This window comes from Dioscorea cayenensis, chromosome 18, assembly GCF_009730915.1.
Source record: "Dioscorea cayenensis subsp. rotundata cultivar TDr96_F1 chromosome 18, TDr96_F1_v2_PseudoChromosome.rev07_lg8_w22 25.fasta, whole genome shotgun sequence".
Lineage (NCBI taxonomy): Eukaryota > Viridiplantae > Streptophyta > Magnoliopsida > Dioscoreales > Dioscoreaceae > Dioscorea > Dioscorea cayenensis.
Window position 1 is genome coordinate 12920454 of NC_052488.1, and position 7950 is coordinate 12928403.

Sequence of the window (7950 nt, forward strand, 5' to 3'; positions counted from 1 at the left end):
TCTTTGTATTGCTATAAGGATTGCCTTGGTTTCTCATTGCATTACCGACATAGTCAACTTACTCAACGGAGGGTGTACCACCAACGACAATCGGGCAATCAGATGGGGCATATCCCCCTCCACATCCATCATAACTCATTACGACAGCCAATCTCAGAGAAGTCAGAGTGTCTAACTTCTTACTCAATGCCTCCACTTGGGCCGCCAATGATGTAACCGCATCTACCTCATGGATGATGGCCACTTTTTTCTTTTCTCTAGCATTCTATTAGTAGCTGTTCAACCCCATCTCTTCAATTGATTGCCGAGCTTCTCCAGAAGTCTTGCTACCTAAGGTACCTCCTGCTGCTTCATCAAGTAGCTGTCTTGTACTTGGGTTCAAACCATTGTAAAAAGTATGAATGATCATCCACTCTGGAAACCCATGTTGAGGAAATTTTCGGAGGAGTTCCTTGAACCTTTCCCATATCTCAAATAGAGACTCCAATTCCATTTGCACAAAGGACGAGATCTCATTCCTAAGCTTTGCAGATTTTCCGTGAGGGAAATAACGGGTAAGAAAAGCTTCTACCATTTTCTCCCATGTAGTGATCAATGCTCTAGGTAATGAATGTAGCCACTGCTTCGCTCTCCCCTTCAAGGAAAATAGGAAGGCTCTCAACTTGATGGCATCATCCGTAATACCATTGATCTTGAGCATATCACACACTTCCAAGAAATTCTCTATGTGACTGTTTGGATCATCATCGGTCAAACTGTTGAACTGTGCAGACTGCTGTAACATGTGGATGAATGCTAGCTTTAGCTCAAAATTCTAAGCTGTGACCGGGGGCCACACAATGCTAGATTGTGTCCCCAGTACTGACGGTCTGGCATAATCATATAGTCTTCGTTGTTGTTCATTCTGTTCAGCCATGTTATCAGATCCTTTAACTTTCCCTTCAGCTAGATTGGATGGTTCTTGTACAGGTTCTTTTCCCCTTCTTCAGAGTGTACGTTCAAGTTTGGGATCACCTTTAATTAATATCGAAGGGTTCCCTCGGTCATAACCAAGAGTTGCACCAAAATAAAGAAGACAAAATTAAAATGATGATAGAATAAGAAGATATGAAATAGAATGAAAGAATGAATAGCTAAGATAGCAAAGTGCAAAGCATCTCTAAACACCTATTCCCCTGCAATGGCACTAAAAACTTGACAACGCCCCTTGCGTGTGACCCGTTAGTGCATGGGTTTATTGAGTGATAAATTCCCAAGTAAGTGGGGTATCGTATCCACAGGGAGTAGGAAATAGAAATACTTAAGTTGCTACTTAACCAAGTGAAGATGAACAATGATTGTGTTCATAAAGTGTGATGTAAACAATAATAAAAGAACAAGACAAGCAAAAATAAGTGAGAGGAAAGACAATCGATATAAAGTGGGGTACTCGGATACTGTTCTCCCTATGATAATCGTTTCAAGTTCAAAACTAACAATTATGCTTCCTAACTAATGCATTAATGAGTCGTGTAGATCCTACAATACACGGTCTCAAATCTAAGGTCAACCTTGACTAACTCTATACTATGCCCCGGCAGAAAAATCGAATAGTCTCAACACCTCATACTATATAAAGTTACATGGAGTTCACTTTAATGCTTCACTCTGTCGCTAGCGCAACTAAGGCCCAGTGGAGTCCATCCTCTAGCACTTCACTCTATTATGGCCGTAAAGAACTCGAGGAAATGGAGGTAGGATAAATCACACCAAAAGGGAAAGGGGACGCTCCGCTACCTCTCGACTCACCCTCTCAACCCTCTCCAATCTAGCTTTCTCTAACCTTCATGGTGTATCACTCACTCACAAGGGTTACCAAGGTGAACTCTCAACCCTAGTGTCACTCCAAGGGATTATTCAAACAATCAAGCATTCAAGATTAGAACTCAATTAAAATATCAATTAAAGAAAGCATAATAAAAGGTTTAATGAAACAAAAACATCTTAGGGTTCACCAATCCAAGTACCCACTATGGGTTTAGCTCTTCATTAAGCAAGATACAATCAATCATAAAATCGAAAGTAAAAAACAAATAGTCCATAGGAAAACCCCCTTGATAGTCATGTCGATGGTCTTGTGGAGTGGTCACGCCTTCTTCAAAGGTCCCCTTGTCAAACCTAGGGTACACCTCGCTGGATCGGTGCCAACAAAAACTCCCCCAATAGCTATCTTCCAAGAGAATAACGGTGTCAAAGGCGTAGAACCCCTCCAAAAACCTTGCCAATACCTCTCTAAACCCTAGCTGCAAGCCTCTCCAAAGTTGGAGAAAAGATGGAAAGAAGGATAGTGAAATCGGGCTGAATCACGGCTTTAAAAGGGCTGGAATCGGGTATCCACATGGGTGTGGGGAATTTCCACACGCCCGTGTGGATTCTATGGAAATCTTATTTTCAGCCGGCCGTGAACAGTACTACTATAGTAAATTGCAACATTATTTTACTACAGTAACCAGCTAGAGTACCAGCCAGAAACACTCCTGACCTATGTTTTTTCATCGAGTTAACATAAACGGGCACACATTTATGCCGTAGATCACATCGTTCATTCAATAAATAGCCTCATTAGTGATGATCTTGCTATCAATGCACAAATCGGGATACTTAAATATGACTACCTCTGTGCCCCTCCACATCATTGTACTTGCTTGAATACCTGGAGGTTGGCACACATTCTCGTATCTTGAGCCCGACTTGTGTCTTCGCAACTCTACATGTGCAAAAGAACACAAATACACATGTATTAGCACTTAAACCTGATAAAAGTAGTGCTCATCATAAGGAAAGAACACTTCACATTCTTATTGCACAAGTACTTATCAACACGCAAAAAGGTGTGTCACCTACTCTTCTTCCTGTTCCTTAATGACTTACTTAAGGTTATATCCTCTATCTAAGGAAGATTCTATTGAATCGACTAATTTTTCCTGACCAATTCTTCCTCTTGCCACACTAGCTGAACTGGTATTGAAAATAAGACAGGTGACGCTGATGTAGACACTACTCTAGCCTGTGTATGTCCTCCAAATAAACTCCGATAGCCCAAAAAGTATCTATACTCATGGTAGGTATGTTGTCGCCCCTGACAATCCCAATAGTCCTTGAATGCTTGCATTGCCTCTAGGGAAGAAATTAACTTAAGTACTGGGGCCCTTGGCAAAGGTTTAACTATACTTGGAGTGTGCCCTGAAACCACTACAGCAACTTTAAGCCTCAAAAAGAGTTCTTGTATAGGCGATGAAGGAGAGAGGATGGAGATGGCACTCTACTCTGTCCACCTATTAGCGGTGTATTAGGGCACTTGGGCATCGTGCTGGTATTCTTTATTGAAAAAGGCACCAAAACAACCTTCAGAATCAAATCCTACATTCAACAGTTATACATGCTTAATTCTAACTGGATCCACTAGTTATTATAGAAGGTAGTCAATGACAATCCTGAGGAAGGACACCCCACCAATCAACCCTTGAGACGCTTGAAGGCTGACCAATAAACTTGGACTTAATAATATTCAAAACAAATACAGAGTTACGAAAATAATTACACGCAGCGGAAGTAATAACAACAAGAAGGACAACAACAATAAGTATAGAAGAGAGAAGTTCACAAACATGTAGAAAAGAAACAATAACAATAGTAGCAAAAGCTGATACACAAGAGTTTAAGAGTGGTTTAAATATAACACAATGCAACAGAGTTCTCTACATACTAGTGGATTCAAGACTCAACTAATGTGTGCATGACCAAAATAACATACATGAATAGAAAGAGAAATGATAAGTGCTTGTGTATAAGTATTACTAAGTATATTTTTCTTACATTGAACATCACTTTTATCAGGTTTTATGTCTCATTCGTGTATATATGTGTTCTTTTATGCATTTAGTGTTGTGGGGACAAGTTTGAAAGAAAGGAAGCAAAAATAGATCATGGGTGCAATTTTTGAGGAAACTCTTGTATCGAACAAGGATCAAGGCACAAGTTGTGATATAAGTATGTGGATGTGTGCCAACCTCCAAAATGTACGAGTGAATATACAAAGTGGAGGGGCACAACGGTAGTCATACTTATATGTTCCAACTCGTGTAATATTGTCAAGAGCTTCTTCAAAGTGTTTGAAAAGTGAAGACGCAACATGATCTACTGCATGGATGTGTGCCCAACCGTGTAGCCTCGATGAAAAAATTTAATTCGGGAGTACTTCGGCAAAAGTACTGTGCAGTTTACTTTAGGAAATCATTGTAACAAAATTACTGTAGCAGTTACTATTCATGAGGCGTGGGAAATGAGAAGCCCGGAAATCCACACACCCGTGTGGAATTTCTATAGGAGCGTGTGCATGCCTGATTTCAACCCTTTAAATACAACTTCACAAGTTTATTTTGGGATCTTTTCTCCTATCTTCACCTATCTATTGGAGACAGCACGGTTAGGTTTGGAGAGGTTTTTTTTTGGGTTTTTACAGAGTTTCTATGGATTTTGACATTGATTTCTTCCAAAGGAGAGTTAATGGGGGAGCTTTCATCGGTATTGATTCGGCAAGGTGTGCCTTAGGTTTGGGGAGCTTTCATAGGTATCGATTTCTTCCAAAGAAGACCATTGACACGGACGACAAAAGGGTTATCTCTATGGGCTACTTGCATTTAGTTTTGATTTCATCTTTGACCTTCTATTGCTCTATGGAGAGCTAACCCCTACTGGGTACTTAGACTTGTAAACCCTAAATGAGTTTGCTTCATTGAATTCTATTATAATTCTTTAATTGATGTTTTAATTGATTTTCAATCTTGTGTGTTTATTGATTTGATTTTCCCTCAGAGTGACACTAGGGTTGAGAATCTATCTAGGTAATCCTTTTGAATGAGTGATACTTCATTCGGGTTAGACTTGGCAAGGTTGAAGAGGGTTGAGAGGGTGAGTCAAGAGGTAGCGGAACGTCTGAAACACCCTTTGCGTGTGTACCGCAAGTGCACAGGTTGTTGAAGTAATAAAAGTACCCTGGTGAGTGGGTAGTCGTATCCACAGGGAATAGTGATCAGAAACATAAGAATTGCTATTTAACTATGGTAAAGATGAATCAATAGTAGTGTGAACAATATTAATGCAAAGAGAAAAGAAATAAAGAAAACAAGAAAAAGAGAACCAATAAAATGAGAGAAAAGACAATCGATAGAAAGTAGGGTACCCGGACATTCCTCAACCTAGGACTATTGTTTCAAGTGCAAGACCAATCATTATGTCTCCCAACTAATGTCTAATGAGTCATGGAAATCATTAAACACACAATCCCAAACCTAAGGTCAACCGTGACTAACCCTATACTATGCCCCGGTGAAGAAATTGCTCAATCTCAACACCTCATACTATGAAAGGTTGCTTAAAGCTCTAGGGATTTCAAGTGATAAACCCTATTCCCTAATCTAGATCTAACCCTTTGGTCTAGGCGAAAGACACCTAGTCTCAATTAAGCCCCAGCACTAAGAAGTACTGCAATGCATCACTCTATCACTTGCGCAACTAGGCCCCTGCGGAGTTCCTCTCTTAGCACTTCACTCTATTGTGACTACAAAGAACTCTTGAAACACAGAGGTAGGATAAATCACACCGGAAGGGAAAGGGAACATTCCGCTACCTCTCGACTAACCCTCTCGGCCCTCTCTAACCTAGCTTTGTCTAACCATCATGATGTGTCACTCATCCACAAGGATTACCAAGATGGATTCTCAACCCTAGTGTCACTCTAAGGGAAAATCAACTCAACAAGCATTCAATATTGGAACTCAATTAGAATATAAATTAAAGAAAACATAATAAAAGGTCATTGAAATAAAATCATCCCAGGGTTTACAAGTCCAATCACCCACTAGGGGTTTAGCTCTCTGTGGTACAAGATACAATCAATAATGAAATCGAAAGTAAAAACATGTGATCCATAAGTAAAGCCCCCTTGTAGTCTGTATCGATGGTCTTGTGGAGTAGCCTCGTCTTCTCCAAAGGTTTCCTCATCAATCCTAGGGGCACACCTCGCCGAATTGATGCTGATGGAAGCTTCTAGAATAACTATTTTATGAAGGAACACTATGTGGAAGGCCGTAGAATCACTCCAAAAGCCTTGTCAAAGCCTCTCCAAGCCCTAACCACGAGCGCCTCCCAAGATGAGAAAAAGATGGGAAAAGATTGGAAAAAAAATTTGAAATCATGACTTAAATAGGGCTGTAATCGGGCATCCACACAGGCGTGTGGAATTTCCACACGCCCGTGTAAACATCTAGGAAATGAATTTCTGTGATCTGTGAACAGTAACTGATACAGTACTTTTGCTATAGTGATTTGCTACAATAAATTGCTATAGTGCTTCACCAAAATACTTCCGATTCCACTCTTCATCGAGACCACATGAATGGGCACATATCCATGTGGTAGATCGCGTTGCGTCTTCAATAAAAATCACCTTGACGAAGATCTTGCTAACATTGCACAAGTCTGAACACGCAAATGGGACTGTCTTTTTGCTCCTCCAAACCATGTATTTGCTTGAGCATAATGGAGGTTGGCACACAATCGCGTGTCTTTAAGCACAACTCATGTCTTCGCGTTTGTTCACTTCAAGATTTCATCAACAAAGTGCATCCACGATCTACTTTTGGCTCCTTTCTTTCATAATTGTCTCCACAACCCTACATGCACAAAAGAACACAAATACACATGCAAAAGCGATAAAATTTGAGAAAAGTAATGCTCAATGTAAGAAAAGAATACTTCATATTACTAATACACAAGCACTTATCAACGTCCCCTTTCCTCTCCGACGTGATTTATCCTACCTTCACGTTGCAAGATTTATTTACGATCATAATAGAGTGAAGTGCTAAGAGACCTTCTCCACTACAGCTTAGTTGCATGAGTGACAGAATGAGGTGTTGAGTTATTCTTAGTGCTAGGGCTTAATTGTTATTAAGGATTTTTCACTTGGACCAAAAAGTAAGGTCTAAATTAGGGAATAGGGTTTATCATTTGGAGTCCGTAGAACCTCAAGCAATCCCTTTCCGTTGGGGCATAATGTAGAGGATTAGTCATGGTTGACCTTAAGTTTGGAATCGTGCATCTTTGGATTTTCACGACTCATTTAACTTCAAATATGAGGTATAATATTGGTCTTACACTTGAATCAATAGTCCTAGGGTTTGCATTGTCCAAGTAACACATTTTACCATCGATTTCCTCTCTTTATTACTCTTGCTTTCTCTTTTATCTTTTAATTTTATTTGCATTGATATTTTGAATCAACATCACAAATTGGTTTTCACTCTAGCTAAATAGAAATATCTCTTGTATCTGAACATCTATTCCTTATAGATTTGACTACCCACTCGTTGGGGTATTTTATTACTTTGACAACTCGTGCACTTATAGTACACACATGCAAGGGTTGTGTTAAGTTTTTGGCACCGTTGCAGCGGAATAGACGTTTTTGAAGCATTTGCCCTTTGCTATTTTAGTTGTTCATCATTTTTCTATTTCACATTTTTTTATTCTTCCATCATTCTGACGTGTGCACTGTCTGTTAACATTTGCAGAGAAAATGATCAACAAAATTGAATTATTTGATATGATCACGAGAATGGTTAAAAATATAGAACAGAATATGCAGTTACTTGCAATACCATCCATTTCATGTTGTTTCATGAAAAAGCAACCCATGACTAGCTATTCAATAGAAGAATCAGTTATTGATCACATTGATGATGTGCAGGATCAAAATTTTGAACTAGTTAGTGTGTTGAGTCAGTTTGAAAATCTAGCGTTATCATTTATGAGCTATCATCCAGAAGGAAGTTTAGAAAGGGTCCTTGCTCAGTTCGATTCATTCTATCAAGAACAAAATCATGAAATTTTCACATTGGGGATTGCAAG

General features: G+C 39.5%; 1 non-coding gene across 1 annotated transcript; it reads left to right on the forward strand.

Annotated features, from left to right (window-relative positions):
* Positions 1–419: 419 nt before the first annotated feature.
* Positions 420–526, forward strand: LOC120283072. Its single transcript, XR_005543074.1, has one exon. It is a non-coding gene; the product is annotated as a small nucleolar RNA R71 (small nucleolar RNA).
* The last annotated feature ends 7424 nt before the right edge of the window (positions 527–7950 follow it).